Source organism: Arachis hypogaea, chromosome 16 (genome assembly GCF_003086295.3).
Source record: "Arachis hypogaea cultivar Tifrunner chromosome 16, arahy.Tifrunner.gnm2.J5K5, whole genome shotgun sequence".
NCBI lineage: Eukaryota > Viridiplantae > Streptophyta > Magnoliopsida > Fabales > Fabaceae > Arachis > Arachis hypogaea.
Genome location: NC_092051.1, coordinates 51023209 through 51044171, shown reverse-complemented (window position 1 = coordinate 51044171; position 20963 = coordinate 51023209). Strand labels below are relative to the sequence as shown.

The following is a 20963-nucleotide window of genomic DNA, read 5'->3' as shown; positions in this document are numbered from 1 at the left end:
TAGAATCATATCTTTTAGTTTCTTGTTAGTCAAGTCATCAACTTTAATTTCAAAAACCAAATCTTTTTAATTTCCTTTTCAATCTTTTTCAAAATAAATTTCAAATCATATCTTTTTAAAATTTCAATTTCAAAATCTTTTTCTAACCTCTTATCCTTTCAAAAATTGATTTTCAAATTTTTTTCAATTAACTACTTGACTTTTTGTTTGATTTTTTAAAAGTTTACTATTTCTTATCTTTTTCAAAACCACCTAACTACTTTTCTCTCATTAATTTCGAAAACTAACTAACAACTTTTTCAAAAATCTCTTTAATTAATTAATTTATTTAGTTTTCATATTACTTTTATTTCTTTTCTTAATTTTCGAATTATAACTTAATTAATTAAATAAAAATAAAAATATTTTTCTTCTCCCTCTTTTTAAAATTCGAAATTCTTCTCTCTCTCATCTCTCTCTATTTATTTTATTTATTTACTAACACTTCTCTTCTTCTTATAATTCGAACCCTCTCCCTCTCTCTGTGTTCGAATTCTTCTCATTCTATCTCTACCTCATTCTTCTATTCTTCTACTCACATAAAGGAATCTCTATACTGTGACATAGAGGATTCCTCGTCTTCTCTGTTCTCTTCTTTTTCATATGAGCAGGAACAAGGATAAGAACATTCTTGTTGAAGCTGATCTTGAACCTGAAAGGACTCTAAAGAGGAAGCTAAGAGAAGTTAAAGCACAACACTCTAGAGTGGACCTAACGGAAATTTTCGAAAAAGAAGAAGTTATGGCAGCCGAAAATAACAATAATGGTGCAGATGCAAGGAAGGTGCTTGGTGACTTTACTGCACCAACTTCTCACTTCTATGGAAGAAGCATCTCAATTCTTGCAATTGGAGCAAACAACTTTGAGCTTAAGCCTCAATTAGTTTCTCTAATGCAGCAGAATTACAAGTTTCATGGACTTCCATTGGAAGATCCTCATCAGTTCTTAGCTGAATTCTTGCAAATCTGTGACACTGTTAAGACCAATGGGGTTAATCCTGAGGTCTATAGACTTATACTTTTCTCCTTTTCTGTAAGAGACAGAGCTAGGACATGGTTGGACTCACAACCTAAAGAAAGCTTGAACTCTTGGGAAAAGTTGGTCAATGCTTTCTTGGCCAAATTCTTTCCACCTCAAAAGTTGAGCAAGCTTAGAGTGGAAGTCCAAACCTTCAGACAGAAGGAAGGTAAATCCCTCTATGAAGCTTGGAAAAGATTCAAGAAATTGATCAGAAGGTGTCCTTCTGACATACTTTTAGAATGGAGCATCCTATGTATATTCTATGATGGTCTGTCTGAATTATCCAAGATGTCATTGGACCACTCTGCTGGTGGATCTCTTTATCTGAAGAAGACGCCTGCAGAAACCCAGGAACTCATTGAAATGGTTGCAAATAACCAGTTCATGTACACTTCTGAAAGAAATCCTGTGAATAATGGGATGACTGAGAAGAAAGGAGTTCTTGAGATTGATACTCTGAATGCTATATTGGCTCAGAATAAAATATTGACTCAGTAAGTCAATATGATTTCTCAAGAGTCTGACTGGATTGCAAGCTGCATCCGGCAGTACTAAAGAAGCTTCCTCTGAAGGAGGAGCTTATGACCTTGAGAATCCTGGAATGGAAGAGGTGAATTACATGGGAGAATCCTATGGAAACACCTATAATCCTTCATGGAGAAAGTCCAAATTTCTCATGGAAGGATCAACAGAAGCCTCAACAAGGCTTCAATAATAATAATGGTGGAAGAAATAGGTTTAGCAATAGCAAGCCTTTTCTATCATCTGCTGAGCAACAGACAGAGAATTCTAAGTAGAACCTCTCTGACTTAGCAACCATAGTCTCTGATCTAACCAAGACTACTTTCAGTTTCATGACTGAAACAAGGTCATCCATCAGAAATTTGGAGGCACAAGTGGGTCAGCTAAGTGAAAGAGTTACTGAAATTCCTCCTAGTACTCTCCCAAGCAATACAGAAGAGAATCCAAAGAGAGAGTGCAAGGCCATCAATATATCCAAAATGGCCAAACCTGTAGAGGAGGGAAAGGCAATGAATTCTAGTGAGGAAGACCTTAATGGACATCTACTGACCACTAAGGAGTTCCCTAATGAGGAACCAAAGGAATCTGAGGCTCATACAGAGACCATAGAGATTCCACTGAACTTACTATTGCCATTCATGAGCTCTGATGAGTATTCTAACTCTGAAGAGGATGAAGATATTGTTGAAGAGCAAGTTGCTCAGTATCTAGGAGCAATCATGAAGCTGAATGCCAAGTTATTTGGTAATGAGACTTGGGAGGATGAACCTCTATTGCTCATCAATGAACTGAATGCTTTAGTTCAACTGAAATTACTTCAGAAGAAACCAGATCCCGAAAAATTCTTAATACCTTGTACCATAGGCACCATGACCTTTGAGAAGGCTTTGTGTGACCTGGGGTCAGAAATGAACCTCATGCCACTCTCTGTAATAGAGAAACTAGGGATCTTTGAGGTACAAGCTGCTAAATTCTCACTATAACTGGCAGACAAATCAAGAAAACAGGCTTATAGACTTGTAGAGGATGTCTTAGTGAAGGTTGAAGGCCTGTACATCCCTACTGATTTCATAATCCTAGACACTGGAAAGGATGAGGATGAATCCATTATCCTTGGAAGACCCTTCCTAGCCACAACAAGAGCTGTGATTGATGTAGACAAAGGAGAGTTAGTCCTTCAATTGAATGAGGACTACCTTGTGTTTGAGGCTCAATGATCTCCTTCTGTAACCATGGAAAGGAAGCATGAAAAGCTTCTCTCAATACAGAGTCAAACAGAGCCCCCATACTCAACTTTTAAGTTTGGTGTTGGGAGGCCACCATTAAGCTCTGAATCTCTGTGAAGCTCTCTAAGAGCTCACTGTCAAGCTATTGACATTAAAGAAGCACTTATTGGGAGGCAACCCAATTTTATTTAATTATATTTATTTGTTTTCCATTGTCATTTTATGTTTTCTTTAGGTTGATGATCATGTGAAGTCATAAAAACAATTAAAGAATTAAAATGGAATAAAAAACAGCATCAAAAATAGCACACCCTGGAGGACAGGCTTACTGGGCGTTTAACGCTCAGTCTGGTAGCATTCTGGGTGTTAAACGCTAGAATGGGCATCATTCTGGGCGTTTAACGCCAGAAAAGGGTGTCTGGCATTTGGCTGGCATTAAACGCCAGAATTGGCAGACAGACTGGCGTTTAACGCTAGAGAAGGGTGTCTGGCTGGCGTTAAACGCCAGAAAAGGTAGCAGAGTTGGTGTTAAACGCCAAAATCGGCACACAGAGTTGGTGTTAAGTCACTGATCAGTTGCCATGCTTCATCTGCGGTTTTGTACTTTTTCAGAGAACCATTACTGGCACCTTCTAGTGTAGTCTTATCCTAGGGATTCATGCCTTGGGTGAAGTAGCTGATCAATACTAGTTTACCAATCATGTGATGGGGACATCGTCCAGGAGATTGTTGAAGCGCTCCCAATATTCAAAGAGAGTCTCTGATTCACCTTGAACAATGTAGGAGATTTCTTTTCTCAGTCTATCTGTGACTTCAGCTGGGAAGTATTTTTCCAAAAATTCTCTTCTAAGTGTATCCCAGTTGGTAACAGTTGCTTCAGGTTGAGAATAGTACCACTCCCTCACCTTTCCCTCAAGAGAAAATGGGAAAGTGGTTAACAGAATAGAAGTTTCATCTGCACCATGACGCCTAACAGTAGAACAGGCTGTTTGGAAATCCCTAAAGTGCTTGATAGGCTCTTGAGCAGGTAGGCCATGAAACTTGGGCATCAAGTTGATCAGTGCGGTTTTTAGTTCAAAATCTACAGCTGTAGTTAGGTGATGCACTTGATATGGCTGAAGTGTAAAATCTGGGGCTCCTGCCTCCTGGAGAGTAATCCTCCTAGGTGCTACCACGTTTCCTGCACACAAATCAACTGGATCAGTAGTAAATGAGCTTGTCTTTCTCTCAGAAGGCGGTTCGGATTCGCCCTCAGATGAGACTGGTGAATTGATAATAACCACTTCACCACCCTCGGAGGCTAACCGACGTCGAGTTCGTCTAATATGTGAAAGAGTTCTTTCAATTTCAAGATCAAATGGGACTAAACTCGGATCAGGCAATGAATGCGTCATTCAATGAGAAAGACATGTAACTCATGGTAACAGAAATAAAAATAAAATATGCAAATAAAAATAAAATATATACACTAATTAATAATTTAGCACACTATTGCAACTCCCCGGCAATGGTGCCAAAAATTGGTGCGTGGCAGAAGTTAACCAATTAAGAGATTTTTAATTAAGAGAACAGCGTTGCACGTATAGCTCTTAACCGGCTAAGATCTGTCTCACCAATTTAAAAAGGGTTGTCACAAAATTTTAGAAATAAAATACTGGGAGTATGAGTCCCAGATCGTTTCCCAACGAATTGCAGGCAAGAGTGCTATTTTATTAACCAGGAGTTTTCAGAAAAATTGAGTTTTGATAATGAGTAATTAAAATAATTGTGCATTAAAGCAATAAAAATAAACTAAGAATAATTATTGATTTTCTAAATAAAAGGCCTTGACTGGGGGGAATAATTAAGTGGAACTTCTATCCTTGTTGGGATCTTCTCAAGTGTGGTGTAAAAAGGTTGTTGTTCTCACTCGATTTTCCCTTACTAAATAAGGAAAGGTATGGTGATTGAACTAACTCTTACCCTCAGATCCTAGCCCTCTCCCTTGGGGAGGTCTAGTGTTAGTAGGTATGGAATTAGCCAACAATGTCCAGTTTAACCAAGCACTTGAGCATTCCAACTCAAGTATCACCTCTTAATCAACCCCCATGTCAAGTAGAAGTTCTACTCCATTGACATGAAATTAATAATCATAAAAATATGAGAAGACATAATTAATTAAAATAAAATAGAGAATTAAAATTAATTAAAATAAAAATAACTTCATATATTAATAAATTCAAAATGTAACATACTTAATTGAATAGAGTCAATGAGTAACTAATTAAAAATAAAGGAATAAGGAAACAAACTAAAGTAATGTCTTCAACGGAGGTAATCACTTTCAGCATCCAAAAATCTAAGCAAAAGCATAAACTATCAATGTAATGCAACTCTAAAAACTAAGTGTAATCCTAATGTGATGAATCTGAATGTGTCTGGATGCCTCCTGAGTTTCTACATGTTCCTAGGTTTAGTCTGTGTTTCTGGGCCGAAAACTGGGTCAAAAAGCGGCCCGAAATCGTCCGCAGCGTATTCTGTTATTTTTGCAGATCGCGCAGATCACGCGTATGCGTCGTCCACGCGTTCACGTCAGTCAGTGATTTTCCTTGTCATGCATTCGCGTGGTTCACATGTTCGCGTCACTCGTGTAGACTCCAATCCAGGCGTTTGCGTCAGGCACACATCCACGTCACTGCAAATTCTTCACTTTGCGCATTCGCGTGGGCCATGCGCTCGCGTCATTGCTCGCTGGTCATCTCCTTAGTTTCTTGTGTTCCTTCCATCTTTGCAAGCCTCTTCTCCAATTTCCAAGCCATTCATGCCCTATGAAGCCTGAAACACTTAACACACAAATCACGACATCGAATGGGATAAAGGAGAATTAAAATACATAATTAAAAGTCTCTAGAAAGCAAGTTTTCAACCATGGAGTAATTTTTGGGAAGGAATTGTAAATACATGCTTATCATATGAATAAGTGGGTAAAGATTTGATAAAACCACACAATTAAACACAATATAAATCATAAAATAATGGTTTATCACTAACTCATGGATCACTAGGAACCATGACCAAGGTGTGAACCCGAACCCAAAGAATTGGCTCACAATGGTTCGGGGGAAATACTTGGATTTCAGTCCGGAAACTGTAAGGTTGGCATTCAACTTGCCAATAATGAGAGGAGACCCTCATCCTTTCACTAGAAGAGTCAACTTTGATCAAAGGTTGGACCAAGTCCTCATAGACATCTGTGTGGAAAGAGCTCAATGGAAGAGAGACTCAAGAGGCAAGCCAGTTCAATTGAGAAGGCCTGACCTCAAATCCGTGGCTAGGGGATGGTTGGAGTTTATCCAACGCTCTATCATTCCTACTAGCAACCGGTCTGAAGTTACTGTTGACTGGGCTATCATGATCCATAGTATCATGATTGGAGAGGAAGTAGAAGTTCATGAGATCATATCTCTAGAACTATACAAGGAGGCTGACAAGCCCTCCACTTTGGCAAGGTTAGCCTTCCCTCATCTCATCTGTCACCTATGCAATTCAGCTGGAATTGTCATAGAGGAAGACATTCTCATTGAAGAGGACAAACCCATCACTAAGAAGAGGATGGAGCAAACAAGAGAGCCCACTCATGGACCTCAACAAGAGCATGAGGAAATTCCTCATCAAGAAATTTCTGAGATACCTCAGGGGATGCATTTCCCACCATACAAATATTGGGAGCAACTCAACACCTCTTTAGGAGATTTGAGTTCCAACATGGAGCAATTAAGAATGGAACACCAAGAGCACTCCATCATCCTCCATGAAATCAGAGAGGACCAAAAGGCCATGAGAGAGGAGTGATGAGCGGATAATTTATACGCTTTTTGGCATTATTTTTAGTATGTTTTTAGTATGTTTTAGTTAGTTTTTATTATGTTTTTATTATTTTTATTTAAAAATCACATTTCTGCACTTTACTATGAGTTTGTGTGTTTTTCTGTGATTTCAGGTATTTTCTGGCTGAAATTGAGGGACCTGAGCAAAAATCTGATTCAGAGGCTGAAAAAGGACTGCCGATGCTGTTGGATTCTGACCTCCCTGCACTCGAAGTGGACTTTCTGGAGCTACAGAAGCCCAATTGGCGCGATCTTAATTGCGTTGGAAAGTAGACATCCTGGGCTTTTCAGCAATATATAATAGTCCATATTTTGCCCAAGATTTGATGGCCCAAACTGGCGTTCCAATTCAGCTTAAGAATTCTGGCGTCAAAACGCCAGAATTGGCACAAAAGCTGGAGTTAAACGCCCAAACTGGCACAAAGGCTGGCGTCTAACTCCAAGAAAAGCCTCTACACGTGAAAGCTTCAATGCTCAGCCCAAGCACACACCAAGTGGGCCCGGAAAAAGATTTCTGCATTAATTACTTACTTCTGTAAACCCTAGGCTACTAGTATTATAAATAGAACCTTTTGCTATTGTATTTTCATACTTTGATAGACCTTTTCACGTTTGGGGGCTGGCCTCACGGCCATGCCTAGACCTTGTTCTTATGTATTTTCAACGGTAGAGTTTCTACACACCATAGATTAAGGTGTGGAGCTCTGCTGTTCTTCATGAATTAATGCAAAGTACTACTGTTTTTCTATTCAATTCACACCTACTTCTTCTCTAAGATATTCATTCGCACACAAGAACATGATGAATGTGATGATTATGTGACACTCATCACCATTCTCACCTATGAACGCGTGCCTGACAACCACTTCCGTTCTACATGCAAACAAGCTTGAATGTGTATCTCTTGGGTTTCTAATCTAAGATTAAAACCTTCGTGGTATAGGCTAGAATTATTGGTGGCCATTTCCTGAGATCCGGAATGTCTAAACCTTGTCTGTGGTATTCTGAGTAGGATCTGGGAAGGGATGACTGTGACGAGCTTCAAACTCGCGAGTGTTGGGCGTGTGACAGACGCAAAAGGATCAATGGATCCTATTCCAACATGATCGAGAACCGACAGATGATTAGCCGTGCGGTGACAGCGTGCGTAGAACATTTTCACTGAGAGGACGGGAAGTAGCCATTGACAACGGTGATGCCCAACATAAAGCTTGCCATGGAAGGGAGTATGAATGATTGGAAGAAGGCAATGGGAAAGCAGAGGTTCAGGAGGAACAAAGCATCTTCATACGCTTATCTGAAATTCTCACCAATGAATTACATAAGTATCTCTATCTTTATTATATATTTTATTTATCTTTTAATTATCAATTCTCCATAACCATTTGAATCCGCCTGAATGAGATTTACAAGATGACCATAGCTTGCTTCAAGCCGACAATCTCCGTAGGATCGACCCTTACTCGCGTAAAGTTTATTACTTGGACGACCCAGTGCACTTGCTGGTTAGTTGTGCAAAATTGTGACAAAGTGTGATTCACGTTTGAGAGCACCAAGTCTTTGGCACCATTGTTGATGATCACAATTTCATGCACCAAGGAGCAACAAAGGCAAGGAAGAGACATAGGGGAGCTCAAGCACTCCATAGGATCTTCAAGAGGAAGAACTAGCCACCATCACTAAGGTGGACCCGTTCTTTAATTTCCTTGTTCTTATTTTCCTATTTTTCGATTTCTATGCTTTATGTTTTATCTATGTTTGTGTCTTTATTACATGATCATTAGTGTCTAATGTCTATGTCTTAAAGCTATGAATGTCCTTTGAATCCTTCACCTTTCTTAAATGAAAAATGTTTTCTGAAAAAGAAAAAGAAGTACATGAATTTCGAATTTTATCTTGAAAATAATCTAATTATTTTGATGTGGTGGTAATACTTTTTGTTTTCTGAATGAATGCTTGAACAGTGCATATTTTTGATATTGTTGTTTATGAATGTTAAATTTGTTGGCTCTTGAAAGAATAATGAAAAAGGAGAAATGTTGTTGATAATCTAAAAAATCATAAAAATTGATTCTTGAAGCAAGAAAAAGTAGTGAAAAACGAAGCATGCGAAAAAAAATGGCGAAAAAAAAAGAGAAAAAAGAAAGAAAGAAAAAAGCAAGCAGAAAAAGCCAATAGCCCTTTAAACCAAAAGGCAAGGGTAAAAAGGATCCAAGGCTTTGAGCATTAGTGGATAGGAGGGCCCAAAGGAATAAAATCCTGGCCTAAGCGGCTAAACCAAGCTATCCCTAACCATGTGCTTGTGGCGTGAAGGTGTCAAATGAAAAGCTTGAAACTGAGTGGTTAAAGTCATGGTCCAAAGCAAAAAGAGTGTGCTTAAGAGCTCTGGGCACCTCTAACTGGGGACTTTAACAAAGCTGAGTCACAATCTGAAAAGGTTCACCCAGTTATGTGTTTGTGGCATTTATGTATCCGGTGGTAATACTGGAAAATAAAATGCTTAGGGTCATGGCCAAGACTCATAAAGTAGCTGTGTTCAAGAATCAACATACTAAACTAGGAGAATCAATAACCCTATCTGAATTCTGAGTTCCTATAGATGCTAATCATTCTGAACTTCAAAAGATAAAGTGAGATGCCAAAACTATTCAGAAACAAAAAAGCCACTAGCCCCGCTCATCTAATTGGAACTGAGCTTCATTGATATTTGGAATTTATTGTATTTTCTCTTCTTTTTATCCTATTTTGTTTTTAGTTGCTTGGGGACAAGCAACAATTTAAGTTTGGTGTTGTGATGAGCGGATAATTTATACCCTTTTTGGCATTATTTTTACATAGTTTTTAGTATGTTTTAGTTACTTTTTATTATATTTTTATTAGTTTTTATTCAAAAACCACATTTTTGGACTTTACTATGAGTTTGTGTGTTTTTCTATGATTTCAGGTATTTTCTACCTGAAATTGAGGGACCTGAGCAAAAATCTGATTCAGAGGCTGAAAAAGGACTGCAGATGCTGTTGGATTCTAACCCTCCTGCACTCGAAGTGGATTTTCAGGAGCTACAGAAGCCCAATTGACGCGCTCTTACTTGTGTTGGAAAGTAGATATCTTGGGCTTTCAAGAAGTATATAATAGTCCATACTTTACTCGAGATTTGATGGCCCAAACTGGTGTTCAAAGCCAGCCTAAAACTTTCTGGCGTAAAACGCCAGAATTGGCACCAAAACTGGAGTTAAACGCCCAAACTGGCACCCAAGATGGCGTTTCACTCCAAGAACAGCCTATGCACGTGAAAGCTTCAATGCTCAGCCCAAGCACACACCAAGTGGGCCCCGAAAGTGGATTTCTGCACTATCTGCACTTAGTTACTCATTTTCTGTAAACCTATGTTACTAGTCTAGTATAAAAACAACTTTTAGATATTTATTTTATATCTTTGGATCACTTTTGATCTTTGATCATCTTATGTAACTTTGACACTTTGGAACCTCCATTGGAGGCTGGCCTCACGGCCATGCCTAAACCTTTTTCACTTATGTATTTTCTACGGTAGAGTTTCTATACCTCATAGATTAAGGTGAGGAGCTCTGCTGTTCTTCAAAAATTAATGGAAGTACTATTGTTTTTCTTTCAATTCACGCCTACTTCTTCTCCAAGATATACTCTTGTACTTAATTCAGTTAAGTCAGAATGAAGGGGTGACCTGTGACAATCACCCACTATCTTCGTTACTCGCTTAGCCAAGATCCGCGTGCCTGACAACCACAAGCGGTCTACATGATGTTCAACGTAGTCATTGGACGACAGCCGGAGTATATTCTCTTGGATATCTAATACACGGACCGAGTCCGTGAGATTAGTATCTTCATAGTATAGGCTAGAACCATTGGCAGCATTCCTGAGATCTGGAAAGTCTAAACCTTGTCTGTGGTATTCCAAGTAGGATCTGGGAAGGGATGACTGTGAAGAGCTTCAAACCTGCGAATGTTGGGCGCAGTGACAGTGTGCAAAAGGACAAGGGTCCTATTCCGACGCTAGCAGGAACCGACAGATGATTAGCCGTGCGGTATCTGTACCTGGTATTTTTCATCCGAGACGAGAAATCCGATAGTTGATTAGCCGTGCAGAGATCGTACCTGGTATTTTTCATCCAAGAGGATCATACAGCTTGCCATGGAAGGGAGCACGCATGGTTGGAAGAAGATACTAGGAAAGCAGAGGTTCAGAAGCAACAAAGCATCTCCAAACGCTTATCTGAAATTCTCATCAATGAATTACATAAGTACCTTTATCTTATTTTCTGTTTTATTTATCTTTTAATTATCAAAACCTCATAACCATTTGAATCCGCCTGACTGAGATTTACAAGATGACCATAGCTTGCTTCAAGCCGACAGTCTCCGTGGGATCGACCCTTACTCACGTAAGGTATTACTTGGACGACCCAGTGCACTTGCTGGTTAGTTGTGCGGAGTTGTGAAAAGTGTGAATCACAATTTCGTCCACCAAGTTTTTGGCGCCGTTGTCGGGGATTGTTCGAGTTTGGACAACTGACGGTTCATCTTGTTGCTTAGATTAGGTAATTTTATTTTATGTTTAAGCCTTGTAATTTTATTTTTGAAAAAATTCAAAACAAAAAAAAAGGGGTTTGTTCTTCAGAATTTTTAAGAATGAATTCTAGAGTTTCATGAGATATGTTGAAGCCTGGCTGGCTGTTAAGCCATGTCTAATCTTTTGGACTGAGGTTTTCACTTATCTTTGCAGGAGCCTTTTGGTTCCATCAATTTGGCTGTTGTATGTAATGCTCTGCTAAAGCTTGGCTGGCCATTTGGCCATGTCTAATTCTTTTGGACCGAAGCTTTAGACTAACATTGCATGATTCCTGGAATTCTTATTAAAAATTTTGTATTTCTTTATTTTCTTTTTCCAAAATAATTTCGAAAAATACAAAAAAATTTAATAAAACCATAAAAACCAAAAATTTTGTGTTTCTTGTTTGAATCTAGTGTCAAATTTTAAGTTTGGTGTCAATTGCATGTTTTAACTTTTCTTAAAATTTTCGAAAATATATGCATTGTGTTCTTTCTTGATCTTCAAGTTGTTCTTAATGATTTTCTTTGTTTGATCTTTAATTTTTCTTGTTTGTGTCTTTTCTTGTTTTTCATATGCATTTTCAAATTCATAGTGTCTAAACATTAAAAATTTATGAGTTTGGTGTCTTGCATGTCTTTCTTTTCTTAAAAATTTTCAAAAACATGTTCTTGATGTTCATCATGATCTTCAAAGTGTTCTTGGTGTTCATCTTGACATTCAAAGTGTTCTTGCATGCATTTTTTGTTTTGATCTTAAATTCTTATGTTTTGTGTCATTTTGTTTTTTTATCTCTCCTCATTAAAAATTCAAAAATAAAAAATAATATCTTTCCCTTATTTCACTCATAAAATTCGAATTTTGGGTTGATTTAGTCAAAAAAAAGTTTTAAAATTTAGTTGTTTCTTGTTAGTCAAGTCAAAATTTCAATTTAAAAATTCTATCTTTTCAAATCTTTTTCAAAAATAAAATCTTTTTCAAAAATAAAATCTTTTTCATTTTCCTTCTTAATATTTTGAAAAAATTTAAAATTGATTTTCAAAATTTTTTTCTTATTTTTATTTCATATTTTCAAAATTATTGCTAACAATTAATGTTTTGAGTCAAAAATTTCAAGTTTTTACTTGCCTATTAAGAAAGGTTCAATCTTTAACTTCTAGAATCATATCTTTTAGTTTCTTGTTAGTCAAGTCATCAACTTTAATTTCAAAAACCAAATCTTTTTAATTTCCTTTTCAATCTTTTTCAAAATAAATTTCAAATCATATCTTTTTAAAATTTCAATTTCAAAATCTTTCTCTAACCTCTTATCCTTTCAAAAATTGATTTTCAAATATTTTTTAATTAACTACTTGACTTTTTGTTTGATTTTAAAAGTTTACTATTTCTTATCTTTTTCAAAACCACCTAACTACTTTTCTCTCTCATTAATTTCGAAAACTAACTAACAACTTTTTCAAAAATCTCTTTAATTAATTAATTTATTTAGTTTTCATGTTACTTTTTTTTCTTTTCTTAATTTTCGAATTCTAACTTAATTAATTAAAGAAAAATAAAAATATTTTTCTTCTCCCTCTTTTTAAAATTCGAAATTCTTCTCTCTCATCTCTCTATTTATTTTATTTATTTACTAACACTTCTCTTCTTCTTATAATTCGAACCATCTCCCTCTCTCTGTGTTCGAATTCTTCTCATTCTATCTCTACCTCATTCTTCTATTCTTCTACTCACATAAAGGAATCTCTATACTGTGACATAGAGGATTCCTCTTCTTCTCTATTCTCTTCTTTTTCATATGAGCAGGAACAAGGATAAGAACATTCTTGTTGAAGCTGATCCTGAACCTGAAAGGACTCTAAAGAGGAAGCTAAGAGAAGCTAAAGCACAACACTCTGGAGAGGACCTAACAGAAATTTTCAAAAAAGAAGAAGTTATGGCACCCGAAAATAACAACAATGGTGGAGATGCAAGGAAGGTGCTTGGTGACTTTACTGCACCAACTTCTGACTTCTATAGAAGAAGCATCTCAATTCCTGCAATTGGAGCAAACAACTTTAAGCTTAAGCCTCAATTAGTTTCTCTAATGCAGCAGAATTGCAAGTTTCATGGACTTCCATTGGAAGATCCTCATCAGTTCTTAGCTGAATTCTTGCAAATCTGTGACAATGTTAAGACCAATGGGGTTAATCCTGAGGTTTACAGACTTATGCTTTTCTCCTTTGCTGTAAGAGACAGAGCTAGGACATGGTTGGACTCACAACCTAAAGAAAGCCTGAACTCTTGGGAAAAGTTGGTCAATGCTTTCTTGGCCAAATTCTTTCCACCTCAAAAGTTGAGCAAGCTTAGAGTGGAAGTCCAAACCTTCAGACAGAAGGAAAGTGAATCCCTCTATGAAGCTTGGGAAAGATACAAGCAATTGATCAGAAGGTGTCCTTCTGAAATGCTTTCAAAATGGAGCATCCTATGTATATTCTATGATGGTCTGTCTGAATTGTCCAAGATGTCATTAGACCACTCTGCTGGTGGATCTCTTCATCTGAAGAAGACGCCTGCAGAAGCCCAGGAACTCATTGAAATGGTTGCAAATAACCAGTTTATGTACACTTCTGAAAGAAATCCTGTGAATAATGGGATGACTCAGAAGAAAGGAGTTCTTGAGATTGATACTCTGAATGCTATATTGGCTCAGAATAAAATATTGATTCAGCAAGTCAACATGATTTCTCAGAGTCTAACTAGAATGCAAGCTGCATCCAGCAGTACTAAAGAAGCTTCCTCTGAAGGAGGAGCTTATGACCCTGAGAATCCTGGAATGGAAGAGGTGAATTACATGGGAGAATCCTATGGAAACACCTATAATCCTTCATGGAGAAATCATCCAAATTTCTCATGGAAGGATCAACAGAAGCCTCAACAAGGCTTCAATAATAATAATGGTGGATGAAATAGGTTTGGCAATAGCAAGCCTTTTCCATCATCTGCTGAGCAACAGACAGAGAATTCTAAGCAGAGCCTCTCTGACTTAGCAACAATAGTCTCTGATCTAACCAAGACCACTCACAGTTTCATGATTGAAACAAGATGTCACTGGACAACTCTGCTGGTGGTTCCTTACATATGAAGACAACGCCTGAAGAGGCTAATGAGCTTATAGAGATGGTTGCTAATAACTAATATCTATACACTTCTGAGAGAAAACCTGTGAACACCGGGACTACTCAGAAGAAAGGAGTCTTGGAGGTGGACACATTGGACACCATTTTGGCTCAAAACAAGATCCTACCCCAGCAGATTAGTGGTGAACCAATTCGAATTTCCCACAGCTTAACCGGCAACTGCACCGGGTCATCCAAGTAATACCTCAGGTGAGTGAGGGTTGATCCCACGAGGATTGTCGGACTGAGCAAGCAATGGTTGTCAAGTTAGACTTAGTGATTCCAGGGCATTTTGGCCAGTTTCACTGACCTTTTCTTTATTGTTTTTAGGGTAGTTTCATGCATTTTCTTAGGGAATAAGCAAGTTTTGGGTAGAATTTCACTTACATCTTGATTCAAGCATACATTGTGCACTTTACATGATTTCATGAGGATTTTACATGAATTGTATGACAAATTGGATGATGCATTTCCCATGACTTGGACTAGAGCTTTGATGCACTTTATTACTTGATTTCAGGACAAAGGAAGCAAGGAAGAACCACATTAGTATCCACGTTAGTCTAACTAACGTGACCTCTAACGTGGAATGGGAGCTAACTTGCAAAGTTAATGAGAAAAGTAATCGCCAATAACGCCCTCGAAGCCATAATAGCCCACGTTAAGAGTCACGTTAACTAAGTTAACGTGAACTCTAACGTGGAAGAAAGAAATGAAGTCAACGTTAGTGACACTTACCTTTGTCACTAACGTTGGACCAAGCTCACAATTGGCCACGTTAAGAGCCACGTTAACTTAGTTAACGTGGACTCTAACGTTGAGAAGCAAAAGAGAAGCCAACGTTAGTGACACTTACCTTTGTCACTAACGTTGAGCTAAGCCACAATGAGCCACGTTAACTCCCACGTTAACTTAGTTAACGTGGAAGCTAACGTGGAGGGAGCAAGAATCGCCAACGTTAGTGACACTCACCTTTGTCACTAACGTTGGAATGAGCCAATGTGAGCAACGTTAACTCCCACGTTGACTTAGTTAACGTGGAAGCTAACATGGATAAGGGAATAATGAGCCAACGTTAGTGACACTCACCTTTGTTACTAACGTTGGAAATGGCTATCATTGCTACGTTAGAAGCCACGTTAACCTAGTTAACGTGGACTCTAACGTGGGAAGTAGGGGCACATTGGAACGTTAGTGACAAAGGTAAGTGTCACTAACGTTCTCGAAGGATTGGCAAGCTTACGTTAAGAGCCACGTTAACCTAGTTAACGTGGACTCTAACGTAGGGGGAAGGGAAGACTCTCAACGTTATTGGGAAAGGTGAGTCCCAATAACGTGTGCGAAGGACCAAGAGGCAACGTTAGTGGTCACGTTAGTGCCACCAACGTTGAAGTTGATGTGGACCATCCCTGGGTGAGGAACGTTAGTGAAAAAGGTGATTGTCACTAACGTTCTCGAACCCACACTCTCACTTAACGTTAACGCCACTAACGTCCTGAGCTAAACACCCTGCCTACTTCACACTTTCTCTCTGCAAGTAAAGCTAAGCCCACTGCAGAAGATAACTGCTTCAAACTCAAGATCCAAAGGCCCATATCCAAGACTTGAAGAATCAACTAGAAGATCAGAAGAGTAGTATATATAGGGGTAGTTTTGAATTAGAGAAGGAGCTTTTTGGGGGATTGGAAATTGGGAACTACTCTCTGTATAATTTACTTTCTCTGCACTTCTAGTTCTAATTTTTCATGATGTATTCTCCATCTTTATTTTCTATTTCCAGAGCTATGAACAACTAAACCCCTTTCATTGGGTTAGGGAGCTCTGTTGTAATTTGATGGATCAATACTAGTTTTCATTACTCTTCTTTTATCTTTTCTCTTTATTTTACTAGAAAGCTTTCAATCTTCATCCAATTGGGTAGTTATCTTGGAAAAGAAGCTATTCATACTTGGATCTCTTCTAGAAGAGGAATGAAGAGATCATGCTAGAAATGCTTTCTCATGTTGGACCAAATTGGGTTTGGTTGGATATGGTGACTATAATCCTACTAACACTTGATTTGGAAATGCATGTGGTATAAGCAGTGACCATACTTCATCTATTCTCATGAGCAATTGACCAAGGAATTGGCTATTGATCAAGATTTGAGAAATTGAATTGCCAAGGAATTGGAATTCGATCACTTAAGATTGCCAAGGAGATCAATGAATGCATTGATTGAGGAAGAGATGAAAATGAACTTGATCCAGAGAATGCAACATCTTCTAAGCCCAATGAATCCCCATCTCTGATCTTACCCATTCTCTTTAAATTCTGCAATTTACTTTTATGAGCATCTTCCCCATTCCCATTTACAATTCTGCAATTTACTTTCCGTCATTTACTTTGAGCTCTTTACTTTCTGCATTTACATTTTCTACTATTTACTTTCCCGCCATTTAATTTCCTGCAACACTCAAAGCAAATTCTGCTACGCTCATCTAGAACATTCCTCTAATTAAAGTTGCTTGACCAATCAATCCCTGTGGGATTCGACCTCACTCTATTGTGAGTTTTTACTTGACGACAATTCGGTACACTTGCCGAGGGAGATTTCTTGAGAGACAAGTTTCCGTGTGCATCAAGTTTATGGCGCCGTTACCGGGGATTGATTTTGTATCAACAATGATTAAATTGGAGGATAACTAGATTGAGCATTTTTTTTTCTTTTGTTTGATTTAAGTTCATTTGAGTAATTTACTTTCTGTTCAGTTATTTTCTTCCCTTCCCACTACCTATTTTCTTAGTTGTTTACGATTCAGTCCACTAACCCACTAACTGTTTGATATATTGCATCACTCACACTAACAGCATTTCTAACAAGAATAGTCTCTGCCTCTAGTTCCTTGCTTGTGCCTTGTTGGTTGTATGACAGGGAGAAGAAGCAGGGATTCAACTTCATTTGATTCTGAACTTGAGAGGACCTTCCTTAGATTAAGGAGGGAAGCAAGAGGAAAGAGAGTAGTTGGTGCTGAAGAAGAGGAAGAGTACTCTGAAACAGACATGGATGAAAACATGGAGAACCATCATGAAGACGAGGCTCACAACCATGGCAGAGAGGGTCTAGCAAATCATGCTGGGCAAGAGAGAAGAGTTCTGGGTTCTTACATCAACCCAAACCCAGGAAACTGTGGGAGTAGCATCCAAAGGCCAACCATACATGCCAACAACTTTGAACTAAAGCCACAGCTCATCACCCTTGTTCAGAACAACTGTTCATTCGGAGGGAGTATCCAAGAAGACCCCAATCAACATCTAACCACCTTCCTGAGGATATGTGATACTGTGAAGTCTAATGGTGTTCATCCTGACACCTATAGACTACTTCTGTTCCCTTTCTCACTCAAGGACAAGGCATCTAAATGGTTGGAATCCTTCCCAAAGGAGAGTTTAGCAACCTGGGAAGATGTGGTAAACAAATTCTTGGCAAGATTCTATCCTCCTCAACGGATTAACAGGCTGAGAGCTGAGGTGCAAACATTCAGGCAGCAGGATGGTGAGATTCTATATGAAGCATGGGAGAGGTTTAAGGACCTGACAAGAAGGTGTCCACCAGATATGTTCAATGAATGGGTGCATCTACATATTTTCTATGAAGGCTTTTCTTATGAATCAAAGAAGGCAGTAGACCATTCATCCGGGGGATCTCTGAACAAGAAGAAGACCATTGAAGAAGCCATAGATGTCATTGAAACTGTAGCTGAGAATGACTACTTCTATGCTTCTGAAAGAGGCAACACTAGAGGAGTGATAGAGCTGAACAATGTGGATGCACTGTTGGCCAAAAATAAGTTTATTACCAAGCAGCTGGCTGACCTCACCAAGAAGATGGAGAGGAACCAAGTGGCAGTAATCACCACCTCATCAGCAACCCAAGAGGGAGTGAATGCTGAGGCAGAGGAGGAGCAAGAACAAGCCAACTACATTGGAAACTCACCCAGGCAAACCCATGATCCGTACTCCAAAACCTACAACCCTGGATGGAGGAATCACCCAAACTTTGGGTGGGGAAATCAACAAGATCAAAACCAAGATCAGAGACATCACTTAGTCATGCAAATCAAAAAGGGGTTTGGTGAATAGAAATTCACGTAAAGTAATAAACAAGAAAGTAAGAAAAGTAATTAAAAGTCTGGTGTGAAAACAATATAAGAAAACAGTTAAAGTTTGGGAGGTGTTTATCTTTCTGGATTAAAATGTCTTACCAACTATTTTAACAATGAATAATTCATTCTATGGAAAACCATAAGTGTCTAAACTTTAATCTCTTAGTGATTTAGCCTCCTCTAACCTTCATTAACCGCCACTCTCGTGGTCACTTAATTCCGATTAGAGTGTTAAGTTCGGAAAACTAGTTTAGCACCACGAAAACCCTAATTACCCAAGACTAACAGGATTATATGTCACGTATCCAAATTAGTTCATGCAATTATCAATTTAAAGGGAATTTTTTTTCAATCTGTAGTTCAAACGAGAATAGCTCTCTCGAAAATCATAAGAACTCATGTAGAAAAGGGTCATACTATCTTTCTACCCAGTTTATAAGATTAAGAACGAAAACAATCCTTAGAATTGAATCAAACATAAATTAAAATAGAATAATAATAATTCTAATCCATAGAAATAAACAGAGCTCCTAACCTTAACCACAAAGTTTAGTTGCTTATGAGTTACAGAAAAACTAGAGTTCTGAAAAGTGCGGAAGGAAGAAGATCCTAGACCTAAGTGATCTTTTCCTTTAAATACTAACCTAATTTGAAATGGAAATAAAATAGAATAATAAATTCTAAACCTAAAAGATATTGTTTGTAACTAAAAATTACAAAAAAAAAATAAAATATAACTAATAGGTGCTAAATCCACTTGAGAGGCCCACATGAGTGTGAATTCAAATAGCTGCTGGTGTTTAACGCTAGATTGGATGTTAAACGCCCCAAGGGGAGTACAACTTGTGCAAGATGAGGTCCCTTGCTGGCGCTAAATGCCAGTTGAGCGTTTAGCGCCCAGGGAGGGTATGGTGTTGATAGCTTTCTTCCTTTTTGCTCCAAACTCTGCCAAATTGTTCCGAATTTTACCTGAAATCATAAAAATACTAAACCAACTCAAAGTAGCATCCAAAAGGAATTTTTACACTAAAATCAAGTGAAACTAAATAAAATCTAACTAAAACCAACTAAAAAATGCTAAGAAAAAGGGTATAAGATGCTCACACATCACAACACCAAACTTAAATTGTTGCTTGTCCTCAAGCAACCAAAATAATATAGGACCATGGTTTAGATCTATACTTTGATGAGTTAATTTTTGTGTAAAAATTCTAAATCGACGGTAACCTTATTTCACTAGTTTAGACTAAAAAAGATATGCCATATACAAATATAATCTACAATGCATCCCAGATTAATTGCAATACTGAAATATGTTCTATGGACAAGCCAAAGAAATAACACAGCAAACCATAAGTATAGTATGAACTAACCACAACATAAAACTAACATTAAGGCCATTGAAACCCAAAATTCTAACAAATAACTTGCATCAAATACTCAAGCAACAGTAATAGTATTATCATTTGTATAAATTTCAGAATAATTATTATCTAAATATCCAAACACTAAAATAGATAACCTTTCCAATCCAAAATCCTTTAACATTCTATAATAAATAATATTCAAATATGAGAGACAGATTCAATTTAAAAAAAGACACAAATTACAAAACAGTCGAAGGATGATAAAAATTGTGGAAGGAGGAGTGAATAATTTACCTTCACCACAAGGAGATTTTTTGGTAGTGATGTGAAGAACCTTAGTGGGCATCCTCACGAGTCCCTTCACCTTGAGGTGCTTGTCCTTGGCAGAAGCACGGGCAGAGAAGTCAAGCGGGACAACCAGAAGCGGCAGAAATAGAAGGGGATGCAGGTGGCAATTGAAGCAGCCACAAGCAGAGGAATCAGAGGCAGAGGTGAACCTAAATGGTCGTTCAAAAAGGGGTTAAGGAAAAAAGTGATTAGGGTTTTTTATTTTAAAAAAGGAAATAGGATGGAATAGGGAGAGAGATAAGGACAACCTACCTAGAGGATAGAGGAGAGACACAACTCCGGTGATAGAGGGAGTGGTAGTGGCATCTCTTCCAACGATAGCAGAGACAGATAAAGCAACTTCGTTTGAGACAATGAAACACGATACAGGCAACTTGAGCAGACGTTGGAAGAGAATAGGGGTGGGCAGCACTGCAGAGGGTGGTTGAAGGTAGTTGCAGGGGAGAGAGGAGAGAAAGGAGAATGTGGAAGAGAGAAGGGTGTTCTCGAGAGTGAGGGGAAAGGGCCGCGCATTTTGAATTTAAATAAGGTTTATCTGCCGGTAATTCCGATGGTAATGCTTGCACCAATTTTTCTTTTTTTTTTCTCCAAATATTTCTGGCGGATTTACTCTAAAAAATTCTAATCCAACAATAGCATTTTTACCCGATGAATTTATTGCCATATCCACCGGAAAATTCACCGG

At 38.0% G+C, this 20963-nt stretch overlaps 2 non-coding genes across 2 annotated transcripts; both read right to left on the bottom strand.

The window, feature by feature from the left end:
* Window positions 1–1185: 1185 nt before the first annotated feature.
* Window positions 1186–1289, bottom strand: LOC112761990 (small nucleolar RNA R71). The gene has a single exon (XR_003182353.1). It is a non-coding gene; the product is annotated as a small nucleolar RNA R71 (small nucleolar RNA).
* Window positions 1290–17913: 16624 nt separating this feature from the next.
* Window positions 17914–18020, bottom strand: LOC112762024 (small nucleolar RNA R71). The gene has a single exon (XR_003182386.1). It is a non-coding gene; the product is annotated as a small nucleolar RNA R71 (small nucleolar RNA).
* Between the last annotated feature and the right edge of the window lie 2943 nt (window positions 18021–20963).